The following is a 9,432-nucleotide window of genomic DNA, read 5'->3' as shown; positions in this document are numbered from 1 at the left end:
TCACTATTTTTGACTATTTATGGCACCAAAACCAATGCCACTTTCAGCCTGTCAAGTCCTTCTTTTGACCCATTTTGCCAAAGGAAAGGACGTTGCCTAATAATTATGCACACCTGATATAGGGTGTTGATGTCATTAGACCACACCCCTTCTCATTACAGAGATGCACATCACCTAATATGCTTAATTGGTAGTAGGCTTTCGAGCCTATACAGCGTGGAGTAAGACAACATGCATGAAGAGGATGATGTGGACAAAATACTCATTTGCCTAATAATTCTGCACTCCCTGTACTTTTGATTGTCACAGTGTTATTTGGGCAGCTGCCTGCCTAATATAACATCACCACAATATTTTACATTAAATGAGGAAATGTATCTTTGTTTCCTCAGCTAAGACTGCTTGGCTGCTGTAGCTTGTGTTTATGTTGAGAGTGACATCTGATTTAAAAGCAAGAAGCAAAAGCCACTGAGCACCATCAGGCAGCACAGAGGCAATGCTACAAATTTAAGGAACGAAGGTCACTTCTTTGTGTGTGTACATGCACAGAGCACATGTGCACACGGTTGTGCAGATTAACTCACAGATGTATATGACAACTCACGTTTGTGGCATTGACATTGTTTTCCAATCTTAAATGTAATACATACATTTCCGTCATTGGCCATAATTCTTGCAAGGAAGGGACTCAAAGGTCACAAGTTATTAAATCAAATTAATTAAACACACCATTAAAAGAAGTTCACTATTCACTCCTTAACACATTGAAAATAGTGACATCAAGGGAAAAACATGCAGTGCAGCACTATCAGAGTGTCAGGCGCCACCTCTCTGGGGACATCTCAGGCCCTCCAAGGTTTGGAGGCCTATCTCCCCCTACCACCACTTCCCCTGCCAGTGGCGGACTCCCTCAGACATCGGTGCGTTGGTGGTTCTTTGTGTCCGGGGATGGGCATCCAGGTACACACCGGCTCACTCCTTGGCGGCCGCTTATCGGGGCCTGGAGCCTGGGGCTCGCTCGGGCCACTTCGGAGGTGGGGTGCCCCCGGCCTCTCGGCCTGGGGCTCGGTCACTCAGGCACGGCTGGCTGCCGGCGGAGCTCACGGGCGCGTCACTGCAACTCCCCCTGGCTTCTGCTCCGCGGCTGCTGAGTGAGCCCTCATCTGGGACTCTCCTCAGCTCTTTCTGGGACAGTGGCGCGGCTGCCCCTCTGTTGGTCTTCCTTGGTCTCTTGTGTTCTGGGGGCCTCTGGATGTCTGGAGTTTTGATCTCCTCCATACCTGCTTCATGCCCTGGAGGACGGGGCTGTGGCCCCCCCCACACCCTCTAGCAGATCATTACATGAAGGAACCTTTTTAAAAAAAACAAGCGCATCCATGCTCACAGGTGTACACATGGGTGATCACACCCACAAACTACACCCTTTTTGGCTCCTACCTCAAAGCACACTGTGTTCTGTTGATCTTATGTGCTGCACAATAATGTTTAATATTTAGTATTTACTGTCATATTCCCATATATCATTGTGATGCTGTTTATTCTATTACTCTTGTTCTCTTCTGCTTGTTTTCTTTTTTCTTTCTCAGCAGGTGATCCAGGTGATCGATATATGCATTTTTTATTTCTTTTTTTTTTCTGCTCATTCTGTTGGTTTTTGTTTTTTGCCCTTCTCCCCCGTCCCTCTTCTCAGCTGTTTCTCTTTCCCTCTTTCTTTCTCCCCTTCTTTCCCCCAGTCAAGTCTGTCCCGTATTCAGTAAGTGAAAATAAAATAAACAATAAAAGGTGAATCAAATGGACCATTACGGCAAGGCTGGGATGGTCAATTTGGTAAAGTAAATCCGTTGGGCATCTTTCTTTGCCTTTAGACAACAATTCTGATGGTAAAAGAGCCAAACGGGACAGGCAAAAAAAAAAAGAAAAAAAGAAAAAAAAGAAGTGGCTTTAGATCTGACTCTTACAGACAGGCATGCATGTCTCAGGGTGATTACACACTAACACATTGTGATTAATCACACACATTTGTATACATTTTATTAACAAGATAATAAAAAAACACTATACAAAATGTGTTTTTGTGACAGGCCGCTAGTAACAAAGTGCTTAAAGATTTCAAATTGGTTCTTTCCCAAGTTTTCTGTTATGTGTACACATGTTCCTTGAATTAGGTGCTTTTTAATTCTCCAATAATGGTCAGTGCAAAGTGTTTACACAAACAAACAAACAAAAAACATTACTTAGAAAATGGTCAGGTACAAGAACTGGATTAAAAAGGATTGGAAAAAACAGATAATGTCCAATGAAATACTTTAGCGTGTGGCTCATGACTTTTGCACAGTACTGTAAATGTTATTAATAATGAAAGATATAAAGATGTAGCTTTCCCATTTTTAAAAAATTCCCATACACATTATTCTTTTCTTCTAGTGAAGGTGCCTCCTCCTTCAGACCTTAGGATAACTAATTTCTCAGACAGTGACATCACGGTGCGCTGGGAAGCTGCAGATGATGATGATGTTTCTTACCTCATTAAGTGGATCTCCCTAAGTGGAGGCGACCTGAGGCAGGTGGGGAAGAACTATTGAGTTGTTGGAGTACATATTATGAAATAAAAAATACAATATCTCAATAAACTGTTGTCCTGTGTCTTAAGGAGTATCAGATATCACTGTCTGCACTCTATGGAGATGGAGCTCAGAGTGAAGCTGTGGCCGTACGCTATAGCACCTGTGAGTCACACATTTTAACTATATCAGCTGCTGGTGGGAGCAGGCTCTCATGGATCTTTCTGGATATTTGCAGCGGGGACATGCTGGGGTCATTTTGGAGCAGGTTAATTTGTGTGCGCCACGTGTCATAATCAGTTTTGTTGTTAGGTCTGGGAACCTTACCGGAGAAGGTACGGAGTCTAACCTGGGACTGGATGTGTTTGACATCTTGCCTTCGTACGATATGCTCTACCACGACCTTCTGAATGTCAGGTGGATTCAAATCACTTACTGAAAGGGACGCACAGGCTTAAGCAGACAAAGAAGGAAATCGGGTAAACCCTCCAGCACTCATTTCTGTGTCCATTCTGGGCTAAAAACAAAAACACCTCATAACTACCTGTGGATGCTGGCTGAGCCTCTGAAGGTTGAGTGATATGTCATTAAGCAGGTAGTCAGAGTTCTCATTGATCAGTTCCTTGAGGGAAGTGTATCCACAGGCCTTACTGATGTCCTACATGGAGCTCAGCGCCGCCTGGCTCACCAGCAGTGTCTCCTCACCAGCTTTCTCCAGCACAGGATACAGCGAGGCCATCAACAAGGCACAGAAATTGCGGCCCACTGGCTGAGCACAGCAGGCGATTCCCCCGAGTTGGATGCACAGCTGACAGATGTTGCTGTTGAGCTAATGGATCATGGATGCAGATGTTGATGATGAAGGAATCACTTGGAGAGAGCTTGTATTTGAGTTGCTGGCATCACTGTTGTATATCGAGGGGAGTCTGGATGGACCGAGCAGCTACGCAAAGAGACAAAACCTGTGTTAAAGCACTGCTTTCTAACCACTTTTACACATGCACTGCAGCTCTGAAGTTTTCAAGATATTGTCCATGCACGTGAGAACGCAAATGTCTGACACAGTTAGATCAAACATTAAACAGCCTTTAGCCTTCCTGCTCCTGAGTGAAAGCCTGTATTATATCTGACTGTGCTCATGTGGGGATAAGACAGATTAGCCTTTTCTCAAAGTGAAGAGTGGGGGCCAATTTAGGATCTTCACTCAAATTTAAAATACAAGGGAAACTGATGTATTTCCTTAAATAAACAAAAACCACACAAGCGCTTATAAAATGCTCATCCTACCCAGTCATATGCAAAGTGTTAGAATCAACGTGTGATCCACCTGCCACTAAGAGATATTATTTCTCTTTGGTAGATGGAAAAAATGGAATCAAACTCACTGTCAGTAGCTACAACAGCACATTTGTTATAATATGATGAATCAAGCATTTAGATATTAAATAGTATTGAGGGAGACAGGATCAAATACAGTGGGGCAAAAAAGTATTTAGTCAGCCACCAATTGTGCACGTTCTCCCACTTAAAAATATGAGAGAGGCCTGTCATTTTCATCATAGGTATACCTCTAACTTGTCCCAGTTTTAAAGAACTGATTTGCAAATTATGGTGGAAAAGAAGTATTTGGTCACCTCATTTTTTGCCCCACTGCGTAATATACAAAGATATTTGTGGCAACTCGATGTGCTTTGTCCACTTTTATTATCGGATTGCTCTGTTAACCAAAGGGAATACCTCAGTTTATTGTATGTTTGACTATAATTTACAAAAAGACTAAAGCATCATTTCTTATCTTTTCTACAATAACTATCAAATGAACAAATGGAGAGTGCTCGCTCAAGTCATGGATCAAGTGACTTAAAGGGCCGTTTTCAAAGAAAACTAAAAGTGTATAAGCAACCAAGGAAGTGAGTCCTACCTGGCCACTGGACAACATTCAGTGACAGTGCACTTGCTGGCATCTCCGGTGGGCAGAGCCCTGATTCAGTAGGGTGAATAAGGGATCTTGTCTCCTCCGTACTTAATGAGAGTGGTGTATCTGTCAGTCATGTCTGGCACATAAAACACCAGGTAGGTCCCATCATGGCTGTCACAGATATCTGCTTCTTGGGCTTCCCCTCTGGGTCCTTCAGGAGAAAACAAAAACTGTTACCTAAATATCAATGCTTTGAATACATTATTGTGTGGTCCACGTTCATGCACTCACAGTGATCTGCACTGCCAGCAGTCCCTCACCTGCATCTTTGGCATCAATGGTGACCTTCACTGGCAGAGAGGTGGGCGCTCCAGTGGTGTTAAGGCCGGATCCACTTGCACGCACCTTGCTGGTATCATGGGTGGGCAGCACCTTCACCTTGTAAGGGCGGACCAAAGGGGAGAGAAGACAACTGGCTGTGGAATACAGTCTCACAAATGAAAGGAGCCTTATTTACAGAACCGAGTAAACCACGCAAACAGTTTTCCATTTTCAAAGCTGGCCAGAGTGGAACACTGTAACATGTAACACCTAGAAGGTTCAGATGGCTGCAGTACTTTGCTAATTTGGATCAAAAGTTTGGGGGGAAAATGTAATTAAATCAAGTGATTGTAATGCTGTTACTTCCGTTGTGTAGTTAACCATCTATCATTTTAGATGTTTCATTAGCAGCCTGATGAAATTAGCTGTGTAGTTAGCCGACTTCTGCCATCCAAACAGATGAGGTGAATTATGCAGATCACTAGCACAGTACACAGATTACCACTTCTTATTCCAGCCAGACTTCAGGTACTTCATTCGAATCATGCAGTAACAACAAAGATTTATTACTACTGGCTTTTTAAATTGTGCTTCTTCTGTTCTAGAAAAACAGAAACATGTGATCACAGGGTTTTGTTTTTTTCAATGACATTTGTGTTGGTTGTGTCGGTTGCAGGCAAACATTTATCATAATGGTTAGGAAATAGCTTAAAATGTGTGCATATTTAACTTGTTGCACTGCCGTAGTGTTACCTGCGTGGGATCTCCTCATGAGCATATGACTGTACCCTGGATGATGATATGTGAGGAGCTTGAACTTGATTCGCTAACAGAAACTCATTTGGCTAGCTTAGCGCACATGTCTTGTGGCAAGATATATGCACTTAAATGTTTTAAGTCATTGGCTGTTCTGCCAAATTGCCACCAACCTGCAACTTTGTGAGCTGACTGTTTCGCGATTTTTGTGTTTTAGACAACAAAAAGAAAAGAAAAAGATGTACAGATCCAGGCTTTTCCTTTACTGTGGTAGTCGCATAGAATGACGTCACTGACACTGGTTTAATATGAAAACAAACTTTGCAAAAAAAAGAAAGAAGAAGAAGTGAGTCGGCGTGTCATCTTTATCGAGCACCATACATGTTTTGCCTCACATTAAAATTATTATTTTTCCTTTTCAAAAATAATTTATATTCAGAGAAGTCAAATATAGCAAATTTGTACGGCTTACACGGCCGCCAGGTGGCGCAGAACACTTGCCGGCCCCTGGCAACTTGAAGCACAGACAGGCCCTGGTTCGAGCCTCGGCTCGAACACACTCACTGAGTTCAGGTCCTATCTGTGTCTTCAGTCTGCTAGGGGGATTCCTGGTCTGCGCAGGGAATCCCAATCCTTTTTTTTTCTTTTCTTTTTTGGGCTGTTGGGGCCTGTATTTACAAAGCTGGGACTATCTCCGTTGTCATGGCTACCAAGAACAACGCCAGCTTGGGGGAGAGCGGAGAGCCGATAAGCAAACACTCATTCATCCTTTCTCCTCTTTCCTTTCACAGCTGCTGCGGTGGGAAACGCTGGGACTTGTGTGGCTATGCAGTTTTTGCATTGTTGGCAACTTTTAAGGACCAGCCTTGAATTTTACACATTTGATAAGTGAAGCCTGGATATATAGTGAAGAGAGCTGGGATAATCTGGACAGAATCTGCAGGCTGCATCTCCAAATCACAAGTGGCTTTAGATCTGACTCTTACAGACAGGCATGCATGTCTCAGGGTGATTACACACTAACACATTGTGATTAATCACACACATTTGTATACATTTTATTAACAAGATAATAAAAAAAAAAAACATTATACAAAATGTGTTTTTGTGACAGGCCGCTAGTAACAAAGTGCTCTCAAGGTTAAATACACATACCGGTAGACATTGAGGGCTAGCAGGAGGGACCATGCGCTTACCTGCTGCTCTCTGGCAGGTAGCTCCATGCCCTCCTGGGTTTTAAATGCACCTTAGAACACACATGCATCAACACTACAATGAGCGGGTGGAGGGAGGTTTGGAGTCTTCTCTCACCCCCATTCTCTGCGACCTGCTGGAGCGGGGGGGGGGGGCTAGGAGGAGGAGTTGGCCGTCCGACTGCGGTCTGGGGTGTGGGGCCTCCCTGCTGCTGCGGAGTCGGGGCGGTCTGCCTCCCCCCACCGCAGGGAAAAGGGTAATACCACCTGGGTCTGGGTGCAGTTCCCCCTCCAGGGGCAAGGGTACCTAGACCCGGTTTGTAGGGTACGCTTGGGGAGTGTGATCGTGTGTACAGCGTCTCTTTATGTCTGTCTCCACGTTGGTTGAGTGTGGAGTAAGTGCATATGAGAGCATGAGGGTGGGAATGGATGTTTGTATATGTGTGTGCCTGTATTTCTGTGTCTATATGTCAGGTTGGGTGTCAGGCGCCACCTCTCTGGGGACATCTCAGGCCCTCCAAGGTTTGGAGGCCTATCTCCCCCTACCACCACTTCCCCTGCCAGTGGCGGACTCCCTCAGACATCGGTGCGTTGGTGGTTCTTTGTGTCCGGGGATGGGCGTCCAGGTACACACCGGCTCACTCCTTGGCGGCCGCTTATCGGGGCCTGGAGCCTGGGGCTCGCTCGGGCCACTTCGGAGGTGGGGTGCCCCCGGCCTCTCGGCCTGGGGCTCGGTCACTCAGGCACGGCTGGCTGCCGGCGGAGCTCACGGGCGCGTCACTGCAACTCCCCCTGGCTTCTGCTCCGCGGCTGCTGAGTGAGCCCTCATCTGGGACTCTCCTCAGCTCTTTCTGGGACAGTGGCGCGGCTGCCCCTCTGTTGGTCTTCCTTGGTCTCTTGTGTTCTGGGGGCCTCTGGATGTCTGGAGTTTTGATCTCCTCCATACCTGCTTCATGCCCTGGAGGACGGGGCTGTGGCCCCCCCACACCCTCTAGCAGATCATTACATGAAGGAACCTTTTTAAAAAAAACAAGCGCATCCATGCTCACAGGTGTACACATGGGTGATCACACCCACAAACTACACCCTTTTTGGCTCCTACCTCAAAGCACACTGTGTTCTGTTGATCTTATGTGCTGCACAATAATGTTTAATATTTAGTATTTACTGTCATATTCCCATATATCATTGTGATGCTGTTTATTCTATTACTCTTGTTCTCTTCTGCTTGTTTTCTTTTTTCTTTCTCAGCAGGTGATCCAGGTGATCGATATATGCATTTTTTATTTCTTTTTTTTTCTTCTGCTCATTCTGTTGGTTTTTGTTTTTTGCCCTTCTCCCCCGTCCCTCTTCTCAGCTGTTTCTCTTTCCCTCTTTCTTTCTCCCCTTCTTTCCCCCAGTCAAGTCTGTCCCGTATTCAGCAAGTGAAAATAAAATAAACAATAAAAGGTGAATCAAATGGACCATTACGGCAAGGCTGGGATGGTCAATTTGGTAAAGTAAATCCGTTGGGCATCTTTCTTTGCCTTTAGACAACAATTCTGATGGCAAAAGAGCCAAACGGGACAGGCAAAAAAAAAAGAAAAAAAGAAAAAAAAGAAAAAAAGAAGTGGCTTTAGATCTGACTCTTACAGACAGGCATGCATGTCTCAGGGTGATTACACACTAACACATTGTGATTAATCACACACATTTGTATAAATTTTATTAACAAGATAAAAAAAAAACACTATACAAAATGTGTTTTTGTGACAGGCCGCTAGTAACAAAGTGCTTAAAGATTTCAAATTGGTTCTTTCCCAAGTTTTCTGTTATGTGTACACATATTCCTTGAATTAGGTGCTTTTTAATTCTCCAATAATGGTCAGTGCAAAGTGTTTACACAAACAAACAAAACAAGTCTTTACACAAACAAACAAACAAACAAAAAACATTACTCAGAAAATGGTCAGGTACAAGAACTGGATTAAAAAGGATTGGAAAAAACAGATAATGTCCAATGAAATACTTTAGCGTGTGGCTCATGACTTTTGCACAGTACTGTAAATGTTATTAATAATGAAAGATATAAAGATGTAGCTTTCCCATTTTTAAAAAATTCCCATACACATTATTCTTTTCTTCTAGTGAAGGTGCCTCCTCCTTCAGACCTTAGGATAACTAATTTCTCAGACAGTGACATCACGGTGCGCTGGGAAGCTGCAGATGATGATGATGTTTCTTACCTCATTAAGTGGATCTCCCTAAGTGGAGGCGACCTGAGGCAGGTGGGGAAGAACTATTGAGTTGTTGGAGTACATATTATGAAATAAAAAATACAATATCTCAATAAACTGTTGTCCTGTGTCTTAAGGAGTATCAGATATCACTGTCTGCACTCTATGGAGATGGAGCTCAGAGTGAAGCTGTGGCCGTACGCTATAGCACCTGTGAGTCACACATTTTAACTATATCAGCTGCTGGTGGGAGCAGGCTCTCATGGATCTTTCTGGATATTTGCAGCGGGGACATGCTGGGGTCATTTTGGAGCAGGTTAATTTGTGTGCGCCACGTGTCATAATCAGTTTTGTTGTTAGGTCTGGGAACCTTACCGGAGAAGGTACGGAGTCTAACCTGGGACTGGATGTGTTTGACATCTTGCCTTCGTACGATATGCTCTACCACGACCTTCTGAATGTCAGGT

This window comes from Copadichromis virginalis, linkage group LG10 (assembly GCF_057382275.1).
Source record: "Copadichromis virginalis isolate Kocher_CV1m ecotype Utaka linkage group LG10, C_Virginalis_male_GT1.1, whole genome shotgun sequence".
NCBI classification, from domain to species: domain Eukaryota; kingdom Metazoa; phylum Chordata; class Actinopteri; order Cichliformes; family Cichlidae; genus Copadichromis; species Copadichromis virginalis.
This window is presented reverse-complemented; position numbering follows the sequence as displayed.